Source organism: Heteronotia binoei, chromosome 19, assembly GCF_032191835.1.
Source record: "Heteronotia binoei isolate CCM8104 ecotype False Entrance Well chromosome 19, APGP_CSIRO_Hbin_v1, whole genome shotgun sequence".
NCBI lineage: Eukaryota > Metazoa > Chordata > Lepidosauria > Squamata > Gekkonidae > Heteronotia > Heteronotia binoei.
This window is the reverse complement of record NC_083241.1, coordinates 20,309,380-20,328,079: the sequence shown is the minus strand read 5'-3', so window position 1 is coordinate 20,328,079 and position 18,700 is coordinate 20,309,380.

Sequence of the window (18,700 nt, the reverse complement as noted above, 5' to 3'; positions counted from 1 at the left end):
CCAAATGTCTAGGAATTCATAGAATCATAGAGTTGGAAGGGACCTCTAGGGTCATCTAGTCCAACCTCCTGCACAATGCAGGAAACTCACAAACACTTCCCTCTAAATTCACAGGATCTCCATTGCTGTCAGATGGCCATCTAGCCTCTGTTTAAAAACCTCCAAGGAAGGAGAACCCACCACCTCCTGAGAAAGCCTGTTCCACTGAGGAATCGCTCTAACGGTCAGGAAGTTCTTTCTAAAGTTAAGCCATAAACTCTTTTGATTTAATTTCAACTCATTGGTTCTGGTCCTACCTTCCGAGGCCACAGAAAACAATTCTTCACCATCCACTATATGACAGCCCTTCAAGTACTTGAAGATAGCGATCATATCACCTCTCAGCCGCCTCCTCTCCAGGCTAAATATCCCCAGCTCCTTCAGCCTTTCCTCATAGGACCGTCTCCAGACCCCTCACCATCTTTGTCGCCCTCCTCTGGACCCATTCCAGCTTGTCTATATCCTTCTTAAAATGTGGTGCCCAAAACTGAACACAATACTCCAGGTGAGGTCTTACCAGAGCAGAGAAAAGCGATGCCATCATTTCACGTGATCTGGACACTATACTTCTGTTGATACAGCCCAAAATTGCATTTGCCTTTTTAGCCACCGCATCACACTGTTGACTCATGTTCAGCATATGATCCACTAAGACCCCTAGATCCTTTTCGCACATGCTACTGGTAAGACAAGTCTCCCCCATCCTATAACCATGCATTGGATTTTTCCTACCTAAATGCAGAACTTTACATTTATCCCTGTTAGAATTCAATTTATTGGTTTTAGTCCAGTTTTCCAGTCTGTCAGGGTCATCCTGTATTCTGTTTCTGTCTTCTTCTGTGTTTGCAACCCCTCCCAATTTAGTATCATCTGCAAATTTAATAAGCATTCCCTCGATTCCTTCATCCAAATCATTGAGAAAGATGTTGAACAAAACAGGTCCCAGGACAGATCCTTGAGGCTTGTCTCCAGACCCGTTGTCACTCCTCTCCAAGAGGATGAGGAACCATTCACAAGCACTCTTTGGGTGCAATCTGTCAACCAGTTACAGATCAACCTAACGGTAACAGGATCCAAACCACATTTTACCAACTTGTCAACAAGGATAGTATGTGGAGCTTTATCAAAAGCCTTGTTGAAATCAAGACAAATGATGTCTACAGCAATTCCCCAAACTGGAGTTGGCAACCCTACTTTAAAAGGAGCAAATTCATTAGAGATCCATCACGTAAAGTATGGGAAAGGTAGGGTATAAGGGCAATGAGGCATAGCCTTTTCAGTCATTCTTCCCAGCTGAGCCAAAATCTGAGAAGTGTGAGCTTCCTTACAACACTGGTCAAAATTGCTAGAACTGCTGTTAATTCACTAGGAATATTCAGATGTTAATTCAGGGGACCTAATTAACAGCTGTTAGCCCTAAGTGGAACTTCCACATCACCCCATCACCCTAATGTTTTGTGGAAGAAAATACGAACAACCCTGCTGGATCAGACCAGTGGCCCAGCCCAGTGGTCCAGCATCCTGTCTCATACAGTTAACTTTCAAGTTAGCCGTGCATACATCTGGCCAGCGCTGCAGCAACTGCACTGGTTGCCGATTGAGTACCGAATCCGTTTCAAGGTTTTAGTGTTGACTTTTAAAGCCTTACACAACCTGGGACTGACATATCTATGGGACCGCATCTCCCCATATGTGCCCTGGAGACCATTACGGTCTGGCGCACAACATCTGCTGACCGTCCCTGGCCCGAAGGACGTCCTTCTCACCTCAACTAGGGCCAAGGCTGGTGGAATCAGCTCCCCCTCAAAATCCGGGCCATTACTGAACTGTTATTTTTCCGTAGGGCCTGTAAAACAGAGCTATTCCACCAGGTCTTTAGTTGAAGCAGTGGGCGTTCTACATTCAGGCATTCTATTCCATTGGCCAGCCCTATGTTGTCATAACATTAAATTACTTTTGCTGTGTCTGATTCTTAGAATGTAGGACTGATTCGTAGTCCATACAACATGTGCCAACTGATTAGTGGTTCTATAAAACATGTGCCAACTGAGCCACCATCTAAAACTGTCTATGATCGAAATGTCTTTTGTTTTATTCACATGTTTTAAATTTTATTCATATTGTTTTTATAATGTTGTTATCCACCCTGAGCCCTCCTTGGGATAGGGTGGACTATAAGTTACTTAAAATAAATAAATAAATAAATAAGTTTCCGAGACTGGGGGTGTCAAGTCTGATGTTTCAATAACGAGTCCTTGTTGATAAAAGTAGCAAGTTTATTGTAACATATTGCAAGACTGGTCGACAGAGATTGAGAGAACTGGTGAGCATATACAGAGGGCAAACATTTAAGGTGCAGATCAGAGGAATTTCTACGGGGGGGGGGGGGCCTCCTAAGCAAGCACATTCACACATCGTTGTTACTTTATCGTTCTCAGGCCTGGCTGGCCTTGGGCACTTCCTTGGTACCCATTATCTTTGAGAAGGCACAGTAATCTTTTTCTCATAGCTAGTTGCAGAGCTTGGCTACATAACAAAGGGAAGGAGGGGGGGAAGGAGAGGTTGAGCTAGCAGCACTTGAATACAGTATGGCTTTTACCCAGGAGTCATTTCCTGAACCAAAGTTTGAACCAGAGTTGAAAATCTATGCTAGTAAAACATAACGCAGACTTGACAGGGGGTGTACAATGGGTGTGTATGTTTTGTGTTTGTGTCTTTTGTATGTTTTCAAGAAAAATCTGCTTGGAACTGTGAGTGGGCTAGATGGACCTTTGCTTTGATCCAGCTGGGCTGTTACCAGTTACTTTGGAGATGGCTAGTCTCCCAGGGCTTCAGCTCAGCATTCAGAATTATGGCAGTGAAAGAAGGGTGTGTCTGTTTGTGTGAGAAAGAGAGATGCTTAAATATACAATTTTCAGTACTTTATAAAGGAAATCATTCCTCTCTTCATAGATGGAGACGTAAAGAAAAAAATTACAGATGGAATTGGTCCCTGTTTGACCCAAAAGGTATAAACATCCTCAGGGATGTCCTAGGCTACTGCACTCCCTTCCAATACAGGTGGAGCTTTTCAAGGCTTGCATCCAGTGACCCACAAACAGAAACACAGACTTCGAGCACTTCCGCTGGAACAATGCCTGGCACACAAATTGGGGTAGAGCAAGTTTTACTTCAGCCAAGCAGCTACCATGGTAATTTTCTCATATTTCTGCTTGCGCACGCACTCTAGCACTAGTGGACATTTTGCACAGGATCCAGAACCCTGGTAGTTTTGTTGTTTTCCTCCACTGTCAATAACAGCAGTTGCTTTGCTCCTAGCGTGGCTACCTGATTTCCTTGGCTCTGTTTATTTCTCTGGCAACTTGAGTGGGAATTGATTTCTCCCTCCCCCTTGCTTTAGAACAAAGTGGGTGGGCACCATCCTGTTTATCTTTCTGGCTGCAGAATACCTTTGAAGGTTTTGCACGCTTATTTCCTTGCCTGAAAGGTGTACACTTGGCCTCCTTTTAAACAAAGCATTAATTTAAATGACTGAAATAATTGAATCAATAACTTCATTTAATTGTAGATAGATCCCAGTAGGCAGCCATGTTGGTCTGAAGCAATAGAACAAAGCAGTAGACAAGTGCACCTTTAAGACCAACTAAGCTTTATTCAGAATGTAAGCTTTCGTATGCTCTTAAGCAGAATTCATCAGACAAGTGGGAATGGGAATTAAGAAATTCTTAATACAAGTGGGCAGTGTGGAATAATGGGAATGTTTTTAGCAGATTAGAAGAATCACAAATAGGGATCTGTGTCCTATTTGTGATTCTTTTAATCTGCTGAAAACATTCCCATGATTCCACACTGCCCACTTGTATTAAGAATTTCTTAATTCCCATTCCCACTTGTCTGATGAAGTCTGCTTAAGAGCAAACAGAAGCTTACATTCTGAATAAGGCTTAGTTGGTCTTAAAGGTGCACTTGTCTACTGCTTTATTTCATTTAATTGTGTCGGACTACTTGTGTTTTGCTGCTTTACCGTTGATGGTGCAAATGTTGCCACTCCCCAACTGGCTTGAGCACCTATCAATATTGTGCTGACTTCAGACTAGCAGTGCAGAGTTGCTTCATGTTAGTGGGAGTTGCTCAGGCGAGACGCGGCTGGCTTCAGGCAGGAGAGCAGTCAGGGAGGATTCCTTCCCTCCAGGCATTTCATGCAAGTTTTTTACAACCGCTTTCTGGCACAAGGAGGGACCCGGCTCTGCTCTGCAGCCAGGGGAAGATGCTGACATGGCCAATTCCCTTCCTTTTGTGGCTTTGTGAGCCTGCTGCCAAATGGCTGGCATTGGAGAAGCCCAGCAGCACCCTGCATGTGGAGGAAATGACTCCACTGAAGCCTTGAAGGGTTGCTGCGGATTACGGGGAGGTATTTTAGGGACAGCCTATCTTTATGAAGCCATGGCACTTGGGAAGTGATTTCACATGTTTGTTTTCCAGAAGATGTGTTAATAACAGATGTGGATTGTGGGAAGGGAGGGGAGAAGAGGCAGAGAAAAAACTTACCCTCAGTTAGCTTAAGTGACCTATTTCGTTCAGATGTGTGTGCACTTGCGGTTTTTTATGTAAGAGGTTCTGGAGTCTTTTTAAAAAAAAATGGCATTTCTTTACAGTATTTGTATATTGCTTTTTAATGAAGGTATTTACAGACTTTTAAAAAATCAGTTAAAAGGCTCATCAACCAGAAAAAACAGCAGGTCTCAGTTAACAGAAGCTTTATTTGCAGAAGTTCTACAAAACAAGAAAGAAGTGTTTTTACCTACCTATGGAAATAAGTGAAATGAGGCCAAATGCATTTCCAGAGGCGGGGTATCCCAAGGCATTGGTGCAACCACTAAAAAGTCTCTGCATTTTGAATAGTAATATCCATCTCAGCCTCAGACCTCTGATGCCCATCAGGCCACTATTACTGATTTGCCTTCATTTTATCATAACAATTAGGTAGAGTGACATAGTTGCACCATTATGGGCAACAAAAGTCTCAGTTAGTTTACAAGTGAGAGGAAAAAAAACAGAGGGAAAGCCTCACAGCATCCCCCTCCCCCCGGCCCTTGGCCCAGCTAACCAGATCTTTTTACTTGCAGCTAGCTTATTGCTTGCTCATTTGAAAACTATGGCTACACCTCTTGCTTGAAAGCAATGAAGCACAGGTAGGCAGAATCAGCCCCAGCATGTGTATCTGTACAGCCCTTTCAGAAACTGCAAGACAGTCATCACAACAAAACATCTTCTAAATCTGTTAATTGGAAATGTTTAGATTTAAATAGGGATACAGAAAAAAGAGGAACATGGAAAAGGAAAAAAAAACATTGTAGTTTCTAAATCTGTTGCCAAGTGTTTGAATGACACCCTTTTTTAGATGGGGGATATTTTCAATAGAAAACCCAAGCAAACTTTGGGACATTGGTGACCTGAAGTCCCATATTGTGCAACAACAGGAATGCTGGGACTAAGATTCCGTATACCTAGGTTGGGATCTGCATTCTGCTGTGAAAACTCTGTGGCTGACAGTGGACCAGTCATCCTGTCTCAGCCTGTCTCAATCTAAAAGTGCTGGTCCTTACTTTTAAAGCCCTATATGGCCTGGGGCCTGCATATCTTCGGGACCACCTTTCCCCATATGATCCCCCCTGGGCTTTGAGATCATCTATACAACATCTTATGATTTCTGGTCCTAAATACACCCAGTTGGCCTCAATGAGGGCCAGGGCCTTTTCAATCCGGGCCCCTACCTGGTGGAATCAGCTCCCACTGGAGATCTGGGCCCTGTGGGACTTACCTAAGTTTCTCAGGGCCTGTAAGGCGGAGCTCTTCCACCAGGCTTTTAATCTTCTGGGCGTCCTTTGAAACCTTTCCCCAGCACTTCATTATCCATGTGCTTGAGTTGGGTCAAGGGTCTGAGTTACAACCTTAACTGTTGTCAATGACCTGAAATTGTGCTATGTGGTGTTAACTAGCTGAAGTCGTACCAACTGCTGAACTGTGGCCTCTGGCTGTATTATTGTTTGAGTTATGACCCTCTATTTATGTATTATGTTTATGAGATATTTTAAATTTGTTGTGTTTAATTGGATATGTTTTATTTATTGTTATTGCAATGTTTTAATGTTGAAAGCTGCTCTGAGCCCATCTTGCAGGGTAGGGCGGGGTATAAATCGCAAATTAAAATTAAATAAAATTAATTTACCTTCCAAGGTGGTTGTGAGGATAACATAGAGAATCCCAACTGTAGCCCTGAGCTCCTCAGAAAAAGGGTAGGATGAGAATGTAATTAGAGGCAGGGCATGACAAAACTGAACACAATATTCTAGATGATGTCTAACCAGAGTAGGAGTCCAGTAGCTGTCAGAACTTGTAACTTTCATATATGCTGTTAGCCACACTGACTCCATATTGTAACCCAATACTAACACATGATGCTCTGCCTCTGTAACTAACACAAACTGCTCTGTATTTCAAACACCCTGTGATCACTGGAGGGTGACAGATAACCCCTGGTCAACATCTGCAGGTGGCCTTTGAAGCCAGGCCGAGCAGGCCTTCTCAGCGGGACTGCATCCTCCCTTCTGATAACGAATCCTGGGAACGAGACACTTGTCTGTAAACCGTGTGAAAGATCGTTTCATTGTTGCTGTCTTAACCGCATAAAATGTAACTAGATGCCAGGCCCAGGCATCAGTGTTATCTTGAAGCTTCAGCACTGTAGTTCTCGAATAAATGCCTATACTTTGTAACGAGTTTGGGTCTTGTTTGACGTTCTGCCAGTTTTGACAGTAGCACCTTTAAGACCAACAAAGTTTGATTCAGAATGTAAGCTTTCATATGCATGCATACTTAATCAGACAATGGAATGGGGTACAGTGAGCAGAGCTACTTATAGCTGTTAGGCAGTGCAGAGTAGTACAAATTTAGAATCCAATGGCAACATAGTCAAATTAACAAATTGAAAGAACATTTGGTCTGGATAGCATTTATGTGGGAAACCAATAAAATAGTAACACGTCAGAATGAGGCAAGTTACTGTTACTATTATATGTAAAAAAAACTTTCTAAAAAAAATAAGGTTAGTCTGACATAACTTGTTCTTACGAAACCCATGCTGACTCTTAGTGATCACAGCCATCCTTTTTAAATGCTAAGGAATAACTGATTATTTGTTCTAAAACTTTTCCAGGAATAGATGTTAAGCTGACAGGTTGGCAGTTATATGGATCCTCCTGTTTCCCCTTTCTGAAGATGGGGACAACATTTGTCCATCTCCAGTCTTCTAGCACCTCACCTGTTCCCCAAGAATTCTCAAAATAATGGCCAGAGGCTCAGAAATTATGTTCCACAAGTTCTTTTAGTATCCATGGATGCAGTTCATCTGGCTCCAAGGACTTAGTTTCATTTAAAGAAATTAGGAGTTTATGTACTAGGAATTAGGAGTTTATGTCCTAGGCTGCAGCGCTCTTCCCTCACCTGTTATAATTTCACTTTCCTGCAGTGGGCCTTTCCTTGCTCTTTTTCCTGCTTTGAACATAACAAAAGAACCATTTTTGTTGTTTTTAACATCTCTTCCTAGCCTGATCTGCTCTCTGTAAGAGGAATTAATTTTATCAACACCATTAGAATGTTTTTAAGATTTAATTTAAATGGGCCTTAGATTAATTTTACATTTGTTTGAAAAACTGTTTTTAACAATGTTGTACACTACCCTGAGACCTCTGGGGGAGGATAGCATAGAAATGCAAAAATAAATTGAAACATTAAAATAAGCTCATACTGAGCTTTAGCTTTTCTAACACTCTCCCTAGAAGCACTGGTTATTTGTTTATATTCATCAGGGGTCATTTAGTAGAAAAAGAGGAAGCGGAGCTCATTTGCATATGTCACACACCCCTGACATCACCGGAAGGTGCACTGAATTATATCCGCTCAGCATCTACCTTAAAATGCTTCTTGAGTTATAATTATAATAAAATTTTACTTCCAGCATCCTTTTTAAATTACTCTATGTGACCACAGTGGCATGTTGAAGATTTCCATCTGTCTACTTTATATGTTTTAGTTCTTTTCCCATTTTTGGTGCGGAGATATATTAGAAAGTTTGTCAAACCTTAGAGGTCAGCAAAATTCTCACATGGGGGTTGAACAATGGAGCCTAGAAGCAAGTATTGGCGAGGAGGGGGATAAGAAAGAAAGCACACGATAAAATGTAGAGGTTCTGGAGTTCTGCTATCATGAGCCCCTGCCCAAAATGAGGTCTGGTTATAAGGCCCTCCTTCCATTTCCTAAATTAGTCTTTTAAAATTCTTCTTGGAGTCTCCCATGACCTCTTTGTCCTATCTTTTTGAGAACTTTGTTATCTGTTCTAGGAGTGTCTCATCCAAGTCATCTGCCTGGCTTGGTGGTCTATAGCAAACCCTCACCATAATATCACTGTTATAACATCACATAGATAGCAAATGGTACCTCCCTAACATTTTTTTATATCTTAATCTTTTGACGTTCTTAGAGCTATCATCTTGGTTTCTGCTGTTTTACTGGTTATGGTGGAATCTATCTTAACTTGTAAGCTTTGCATGCTTCATCAGTCATTCATTTACATATATCTACATCAGATTACTGTAAACCCTCTTGCGAGTACACTGAGATTGAAAGATGGTGTGTGCATTTTCATAAAGCATAAATATAAAATTTGACAGCTTTTGTGAAACTGCAAAGGTTTCAACATGAGACTGCAAGCAAACAAAAAAAAAAATCAAAGGCTCCTAATAATGTTTCCCTGCCAAGTTAGCAGTAAATTTTCAAGGTTTCTCAAAGGTAGAAAGGCCAAGAGCTGCTGCAATGAAACGGTAACATTTCCAAGCCTCATGATCTCATTTGAAACATGGCTTTGTTGTTCCTTGTGCATAGGAGAGAGTGTGAGTTAGGAGCCATGCCTGAGGCTGCCTGATGTATTTTGGTAAAGGGGGAGGTGAAGGAAGAAAGGGAGGGAGGGAGGGAGGGAGGGAGGGGGACCAGGATGCACATTGAACATCAAACATCTGAAAGCATTCCTTTGATCATTAAGGATAGGAAAAAGAACCACCTCTGAGAGTCAGAGAGAGAAAATGGGTGGGTGGCAAACACAGTTCAACTGCAGAGTTCACTAAAGTAGCCTAACTTTTATGTGTGTGTGTGTGTGTGTGCTATTTCTAAATTTGTTTTGCATTTAAAAACATGAGTGGCTATCGTATAAGATTTGCTCACTCTTTTGTAAGAACATTGGTGCATGGTACCCATCATGCTGTCAGTCTGTATGAGTCTGGAATTTAGTCCCCCCTGCTCAATTCAAAATTGGCTCAGTCTATTACAGCATTTTAAAATGGGTGATCACAAAAATGTGCCTGCTTCTCTGAGAGGTCTTTTCAGACATGTGTTATTGTACTTGGGGGGTGTTGTTGTACATATCAATGTTGTCTCCTTATCCCCTGGAGATTTTAATTGCATTTCACCTGGCCTGTTCTACCAACTGCTGAGTCACCTTGAAATTCAACAATTCACCCCCTCCCAGACAAATACATGCAAGAGCGGGATTTAAATCTAGGTGAGAGGCAACAACTACATTAAAATGTTTGCAGGAAACAGCCAAGATAATTTCATGGGCCAAAGGTAGGAAATATGATGTGCGTGGTGTTGCCACTCCAGTATGATCTCTTTGATCCTCCCTAATAAATGAACCCATACAGACAGCCAGGCTACCTAATTCTCGAAGGCCATGTGGGAAGCCATTTTGCCATACGATTTGACACCTGGTGAGTGGAGAAATCACAGTTTTGCAAGAAAAATGACAAAAGTGATCAGGCAAACCATTGTTTTTTGTTGTGGTCCCTTGCCACAAGATTAGCCACTGTTTGCCCCACCCCTTTACTGTTGCTGCCCCCACTTTGGGCAAAATTCAGTCCCCCGATATGCCTTGCCCAAAGCCAGCCTTACAGGGATGTTGCTCTGTAATGTACCAAGTGGCCTGGTAGATAAGTAAGGACTAGGGTTGCCAAGTCCAATTCAAGGAATATCTGGGGACTTTGGGGGTGGAGCCAGGAGAGTTTGGGGGTGGAGCCAGGAGACATTGGGGTGGAGCCAGGAGCAAGGTTGTGACAAGCATAATTGAACTCCAAAGGAAGTTCTGTCCACCACATTGAAAAGGACCACACACCTTTTCAATGCCTTCCCTCCTTGGAATTAATAAAAGATAGGGGCACCTTATTTGGGGGCTCATAGCATTGGACTCCGCGGTCAGATCTTTTTGAATCTTGGAGGGTCTTCTGAGGAGAGGCATCGGATGCTATGCTGAAAATCTGGTGCCTCTACCTCAAAAAACAGCCCCCCCCCCAGAGTACCAGATACCCGCTGATCAATTCCCCATTATTCCCTTTGGGAATCGGTTTCCATAGGGAATAATGAATGCCCAGCAGTCAGTTTCCTCCCCAGTCTGGTAAGTCACATGCTCTCTCTCGCTAGGGAGGCAGTCTTGCCTGGCTGGTTGCGATGCCTTGCTGGCCTTTTTTTCCACCGCATAATGTGCTTTTAAAATTATTTACCCAGACCTTGCGTATTTGAGGTGTGCGTGCCGTGCACACGAAAGCTCATACCTTGAATAGCACTTTGCTGGTCTTAAAGGAGCCGCTGGACTCTCTAACTTTACCCGGACCTTGCAAGCGTTAAGAAAGTGGACGGCTTCCTTCTCACTCAGGAAGAAAGCAAAGAGTGCAGGCAGGCGCGGGCTTCCTCATGCCGGTTTTAGCTTTTCTTCGGGGTCGAGTTGGAAAACGGCCTGTAATTGGCAGCCTCAGACGGGGGGGGGGGGCTTGCATGGGGTTGTTGTTTTTCTGTTTTACCTTTCCTCCCTTTGACTTTCCTGATCGCTCCTTCCCAGCTACAGCCGCTCCTCGGAAGGAAGGGCAATTGGTATTTATTGTAAAAAAAAATCTCGCAAGTCCCTCCCAGAAGGCAGGATCAAAGGGGGGGGAGAGGAGACCCTCTGCCGCTCTCCTCAGGCACTGGCAGCCTGTAGCTCGGGCCGCAGCCGCGGTGATGGGCCTGGGCCAGCAGCGCTTGTGGTGGCGGCGCTGCGCTGGTGTTGCTGCGGCGGCGGCCCGGCGCTGTGAGGGGGAAGCATCGTCCCCCCTCCCGCTTCCGAATATTTGCAGACCGGGGGAGGAGGCTCAAAATCCAGTGTTCTCCCGCCAGGGCGGGAGATTTGGGACGCCTAGTAAGGACTTGTACAGACTCTCTCAAGTTAAACTGTATTTTTACAAGACAAAAACTCAGGGTTTTGCAAAGGAAAAATCTAAGTATGATAATAAAATAAAACATGATGATAATTGCTAATTAAGTACTCCCCCCTCCCTCCTATGGCCCAGCGCGGCGGCAGCAGCAATGATGGCGGCATTGGTGTCAGGCACTGAGGTCGAGTACGAGTCGGTCCTATGCGTCAAGCCCAATGTCAGGATCTTCCACATCCCATCGCGAGTCTCTGACTGGAAGCTGGATCAGCTAGATTGGACTGGACGACTCCACATTACCTCTAAGGGCAAAATTGCATATATAAAACTTGAGAACTAAGTACTCAGAACTGATGGATGTTCAGTATTTGTAACCCAGAAGAACAAACTTTTCTAACACTTCTCTACCTGGAGATGATTATTACTCACTGTGCCTCATTCTTGGTAAGCAGATCGTTGCAAGCCAGCAAGTCAGTCAACAAGCTACTGCAAGATATCTTGCTCCTCTTTATGGGCTCGTCTGGATCATCCAGCCAAGAGCCAGCATGGCATAGTGGTCAGAGCACTGGACTAGATCCAGGTTCACTGGATCTGCACTGGACGCTCACTAGGTGATCTCAGACCAGTCATTCTCTCACAGCCAATCTACCTCACAGGGTTGTTGTGAGAATAAAATGAAGGGAAGAACATTGTGAGCTGCTTTGGGGAGAAAAAAAAGTGCAGTAAAGGAACCTCTAGCATATATACTATTACTAGTAGATGTGTTGTGAAAGGATAGCCCATCCCATGGAGATTGAAATCGAAGACCCAAAAGCCTTTCATTCACTATTCACCATGAAATGTGCAATGTTACCATTGAATGTCCTCCTTCAGCCAAATATAAAAAACTAGCATATAAAAACAGCATCCTAGAGAAAACAGCTTGTGCATTCCAGGAAACCCTTGTCCCTAATGTTCATCATCCATCTCCTCCATGTTAGGGCTGATTCCTATTTGCTGTGTGCTGCTTTGTTTTAAAGAGTGTGGAAGAGGAATCTGACATTTCATCCTCTGGGTGGAGTGAACAGTGTAAACCAAGTCTCTGCTGGCTGTAAATGGGGAGAAGGGGCTGCCTAAAGTCCCCAATCCCCCCACCCCCCAAAAAAAATTCTGGAAGGGATATCACTGAGCGGCCCATTGACAAGTCGGCAGATTCAATAACAAGTCGTTGTTGAAACAAAATAACTAGTTTATTGATACTGTTGTTCTCAACTAGGCTAGTATTGAAAGACTAAAGATCATACAGTAGAATGCAATCATATAAGGTACACTTCAAAGAGATTCTTTAGGGAGGGGGACTATGCAAGGCACATTCACACATTGATGTTACCATTTCGTTCTCAGGCCTACTTTGGCCTTGAGCGTTGCCGGCTCCAGCCTCCCCCTGAGCTCGGCTTGAGAAGGCTCAGATAAAACGTTCACATATTCCCATTTCAAAGCATAACTACATAACAAAGGAAAGAAGGGGGGAAAGGAGAGTTCAAGCTAGCAGCAATGGAATACAGGTTGGTTTTACCCAGGATGCCTTTCCCCCGAGCCAAAGTTAGATACAGACTTGACCAGAGTTTTATACAGACTTGACACCCATGTTAGAGCAGGATATATAGATATATAAACAAAAACAGTTAACAGTATCAGATGAGCCAAGAAAGCATGAACCTGGCAGGCATGGGTTAATTTTCCACCCTATTCTATGATTTCTTTTCATAATGTAGAAGTCTTTCAGACTTTGAGTCACTGGTGTTTCTGTGTGACCCCAGATGCACAGCAAGGCCTTAGAGATATTTTCTTTAAATGCTGACTAATCCAAGACATGGTTTTGTTTTATGGCTTTCTGCCTTTCCTTATGCAACTTATTGTAGAAGCAAATTAGATGCATACACACTCGCTCATGCACATTCAAACACAACACACACACACACAGCCTCCCGGAGAAAATGACTTTTCCAATTCTAAAAAGTGGAGGACAAAAACACCCCCTTCCCAAAACCTCAATATTCTTTCAGTGCTCCTTGTAGGTAGGATACCCTGGGGACAGTTGGTGTGTTTGTGCGGGGGGAGGGGAGGCAAAGTAGGGGATATAGCAGTGGCTAGACAGATCATAAAATTGGTCTTAAACACTTTTCCATGTGAAGGAAACCTCCCTGTGCCAAAAAAAAAAAGCCAGGAGCAGGGCATTCGCTTTCCATTCCAGTGCAGCTAAGATGGGTCTAGATAAACCTTGAAAAATGAAAAGGTGACCAGGGTCACAGTGCAGGCTCAGGAATCCGTCTGGCTGGCTTCCTTGTCAAGTGGCGGAGAATTGGCAGGCAGGCCTTGTATGACGTCCTCTTGCATAAACAGCCAGCCTTCCTGACTGCTTTGTTCCAGTGCTAAAGGGAGGGGGGGGGAAGTATAAAATCAACCCAAGCTGTTTTATATCAGTTTTCATCATACAAAAAAACCACAAAAAAATTCCTGTACTGTATCCAAATCGAGAGAGAGAGAGCAAGAACTGAGAAGGACTCCTTGCCAAGCTCCTTGCTGAGAGAGCATTGCTCCTTTTTTCTAGCTTTTTCTAACTGGGGGATTCCTCTGAATCTATGCCCAGGCAGACAGCTCTCTTTCAATAAGCAGTGTCAGTTTCCCCCCAAAGCAACCTCCTTCTTGCCAGCCAGATGCAAACAAATCAATTAAAACAGCCTCCGGCCTCCTTTCCTGGCTTCCTTCCAGTTTCCAAACAGTTTCTGGCTGTCCTCCGCCCAAGCAGGTGGGGGATCCCCACCTAGCTGGTAGCCTCAGAAGAGATAAATACCTCTGAACTTGACACCAAGGCAGTCGCACAACCCCATTACGTTTCAGACCTTTGAGTATCCATTGATGGGGCTTCGTACAAGAGAGGGAGGGAGCATTTAAGCAGCCCAGTTTTAAAACCTGCATGAAATCGAATACTCAGCACCTGGTGAGTACCTCAGGGCAAGACAGATAAATTCTGTATTAATGATGCTGTCAAGATGCAAATCCTGCAGATGCCTGCAGAGCGTGGCTGGCAGGGCTGGGGCTGCAACAGGCGCCAGCTTGGGCTGCTGCAGAGCATGAGGCCCTTTGTGAAACACACCCAGGTCACGGGGCCCTCTCGGGTGCTCCTTTGAGGCCTGGGAGAGAAGGAAGGGCCACGGGTGCTGGTGGGACCAGTCTCATCACATGGCAATCTGCCCAAACCACAAAGCAATAGTCAAGTCAAGTTAGCCTTTATTGGCATAAAATATATAGATGTATATATCAGAGCCAATTGGTTTTAAAAAAAAGATAAAATGGAACAATTGCATACTTATACATCAGGAAAAGCATAAGCATAAACTATTTCTATGAAATCCTCTGATGTGCCTTTAAAACAGAATAAAGAAACTTAGCCACTTTCTCAGTGACACTAGATGAAGTATTGTTCAAAAAATTATAGACCTTAAGTGCATCAGAACAATCAACCATGCTAACTAAAAGAGGATGTAAATACTTGTGACGAAGATCTGTATACAAATTACAGTAAAGAAGAATATGAGTAACTGACTCCACACATTTTTGCTTACAGAGACAGTACCTGACTGAGTAGGTTGTCTTGTTAAATCTGCCATAAAGAATGGCAGAGGGCATGGCGTTGCATCTACGCTGCTGTGGGCACCTGCAAGACGGATAGATATGAGGCCATTTTCCCAGTACTAAGAGAGATCTCAAAACTCAGTGGGGAACAAGTTTTCTTAGCCAGACTGTATAGGTCTTGGCACTCAGTATCTAGTAACCTGTTTTTAATTTGTTGGACTGAGGTGGTGAAGGACAGCATGGACAATAGTTCTAGGGATAAACCCGTTGCACAAAGCAATAATTAAATGGCCAGCGTTGAGGGTATCCTACTGCTCTGGGTTTCTGAGGCCTGCAGATGGAGGTATCTTGTACTAATTCAGTTGGGATCTGTTCTACAAATGGGGTTGCCAACCTGCAGGCGGGACCTGGAGTTCTACAATCACAGCTGGTTTCCAGACTAGAGATATCCTTTCTCCTGGAGAAAACGGCAGCTTTGGAAGGAAGGTGCATCACAGTTCCATTGAACTCCACTTCCAAATCTCCAGGAATTTCCCAGTCTGGAGCTGGCAACCCTACCTGTGAAAGCTGTCTTGAGAAACAAAATGGAGGAGGGGGGGGGAGAAGGATATTGCATCTTTTAAAAAGAAAATAAGTACACTGGTGTGGATTTTCAAGAAAAAAGGAAAGATTTCTCCCAAGAACGCTGTCTAAAATTGGGGCAGTAGAATTGCCTCGAGAATGCCGGAGGGAATAGAAGGGTGATAAAGGGGGTGCAAAATATTTGGGATTCAGCTGTTACATCGTTTGGAGTATGTGCACAAGTAAGTTAGACTCATGTGTCTGGGCCCTGGCATGGAGTTCCTGCTTTGCACATCACCTCTAACACAGGGGTGTCGAACTCATTTTTTATGAGGACTGAATCTGACATAAATGAGACCTTGTTGGGCTGGGCCATGGACTGGGTCGAGATTAGGTAGCAAAGATATAAACTTTATAAAAGACAAAGACAAACACAATTAAATATATATTTAAAAAAAACTTTAAACATGCTTAAAATGTTAACACTTGTTGGTCTTAAAGGTGCTTTTTTTGTATTTCTCCCATGGGATCCAGGGAACTGGGCAAAGAAAGCTCTGGATCTTTCCTCCCTTCCCCAGGGGACTGGGGGGGGAGCCTCAGCCAATAGAAGGAATGTGTTCCTTAGTTTTGTTTTTGTTTTACTTCACTAAAAATACATATTTACATGCTTTGCGTGGAAGTTTTATTGCTTCCGGTGGTTATCTTATATTACTTATCTTCACACTGTCTCCAGTTGTATTTGCTACTACTAATAGAAGGGAGAGAGCTTGGCTCAGTAGCTCTGCTGTGCAATTGAGAGAGCCTGGAAAAACAAGCTCTGCCTCCTCCCCTCCTCCCCAAGGGAGGGGGCTCAACCAATGGAGAAAATAGAGGTTTTGCTCTGTAGCTCTTGTGCAATTGAGCAAGTGTTGCAAAGCAAATTGTTATGCGGAAGGAAGCAAAATATAGGGAGAAGGAAGCAGATGACAGCCAGTTGCTCGAGGGCCTGATAGGAGCTCTCTGGGGGCCTGATTTGGTCCCTGGGCAACATGTTTGACACCCCTGCTCTAGCACAAGAAAGCTTTTGTTGTCTTGATGGTTGTTTAAACAGGGGTCTGGTAGAATGCCCAAAACCAAGGAGAAAAGGTCTGAGGAGTCTCAGGCTGCTGGAAACTATGGCAACTGTCACAAAATTTATTTTCTTAATTCTTTCTCCTTCTGTCTCTCCTGGCCAACTGTTCCTCCTGGGTCTCAACAAGGACATCAGGAAAGTCTTCAGAAGTAGGTAGGGAGTGAGAAAGATTGCCTGGAAAAAAGGCTGCAGAACAAAGTTGACTCCTGACCGTCTCACAACAGGTTATACATTTTTTTTTTAAGAAGAAGTCTTTTGCTCTTGGTCCTTGAGCTGCAGTAATCTCTCCTGCTCTCTTCCTTTGAACTCTGCTTTCCCCTTCCATCTTCCTTGGTCACATGATGGCCTCACTTGTTCTCTACTAGCTATTTCTGTTCCAGGACAAATTTAAAAGCCTCAGTCTCTGTCTAATCTTTTTGCTGCTTCCCTGAAGTCCTATGGGCTGGGTTCACTAGTTGTCAGCCTTCCACCACCCCTACTCCCTCCCCCCCCCCTTGCAAATTAGACTTCTTGTCTTTAAAACTGCATTAACACACCAAGCACTGTGATCAAGCCAGACCCTTAAACAAGAGCTCCCCCAACATGGTACCTCTGGGCTCCTCACTAACACAATTTCTTGGTGTGCACCAAGGGTTTTTAGAAAGTAGGCAGAGCCCGGTGGAACTTCTAAGAGGCATCCCTGTTATACAGAGCTTCTGCCCAAAATATTGAAGAGTTACTATTAGATCCAGGTGGCCAGCTGTGCAGGTCTGAAGCAATAGAACAAAGTGAGAGTCCAGTGGCACCTTTAAGACCAACAAACCTTTTTTAGAGTGTGAACTTCTGTGTGCATGCACACTTCCTCAAAGTGAAATGATACTTACAGTCCATACCTACAGCATACATAGGGCGTTTTCGCACTCACCTTCAAGTGGTGCGACCACCCTCCTCACGCCGGCGGATCTGCAGGGATTTCGCACCAGAAACGCCGGCGCACCCAAAAGAGCCGGCGACTTCCGTCGCGAAACCAGCTCAAACGTTTTCCTGCTTCTTGGCGGTTTCCGTTTGAGCTGGTTTCGCGACGGAAGTCGCCGGCTCTTTTGGGTGCGCCGGCGCTTCTGGTGCGAAATCCCTGCAGATCCGCCGGCGTGAGGAGGGTGGTCGCACCACTTGAAGGTCAGTGCGAAAACGCCCATACAGTCCATACAAACATACAGAGGTTGAACAGCAAATTAGCATTCAACCTCTGCCTTGTATGTGTAAACTGGCAAATTTCATTTCACTTTGTCTGAGGAAGTGGGCATGCACATGAAAACTCACACTTTGAATAAGGGTTACTATTAGAATCATAGAATCATAGAGTTGGAAGGGACCTCCAGGGACATCTTGTCTAACCCCCTGCACAATGCAGGAAACTCACAAATACCTCCCCCTAACTTCACAGGATCTTCATTGCTGTCAGATGGTCATCTAGCCTTTGTTTAAAAATCTCCAAGGTTGTTAATTAGAGGTTTTCAATAAGTTATGTATGACCACAATCCCTGAAATTTTATGGTTGGCTCCACTTCCTGTGACAGCCATTGTCTGGTTGTGCCCACTATCCTGCACCAGAATTCTAAAGGTGCCCATGGTTCAAAAACACTGGGAACCTTTGCCCTATTCTTATAGATAAACATATGGAGCAGAGGTCCATCAATGGCTATCAGCCACAGGTTATAGATAGAACTCTCTGTCTGGGGCAGTGATGCTCTGTATTCTTGGTGCTTGGGGGAAGGGCACAGTGGGAGGGCTTGTAGTGTCCTGGCTCCACTGATGGACCTCCTGATGGCACCTGGGTTTTTGGGCCACTGTGTGACACAGTGTTGGACTGGATGGGCCATTGGCCTGATCTGACATGGCTTCGCTTATGTTCTTATGTTAACCACTGTTAGGTTCTTGGACTCCCACTGTTCTGCAGCTTCTGTGACCCATATTGCTCCTGGGAAGGTGCTTGATTTTCCCACTAGTTACTTTCTCCCCTTCCCACCTCAGCCCTGTGGACTGAGAATGAGGGACTGGTGGCACTGCGGGCAACATTTGCTGTGGTATTTGCATTACAATAACA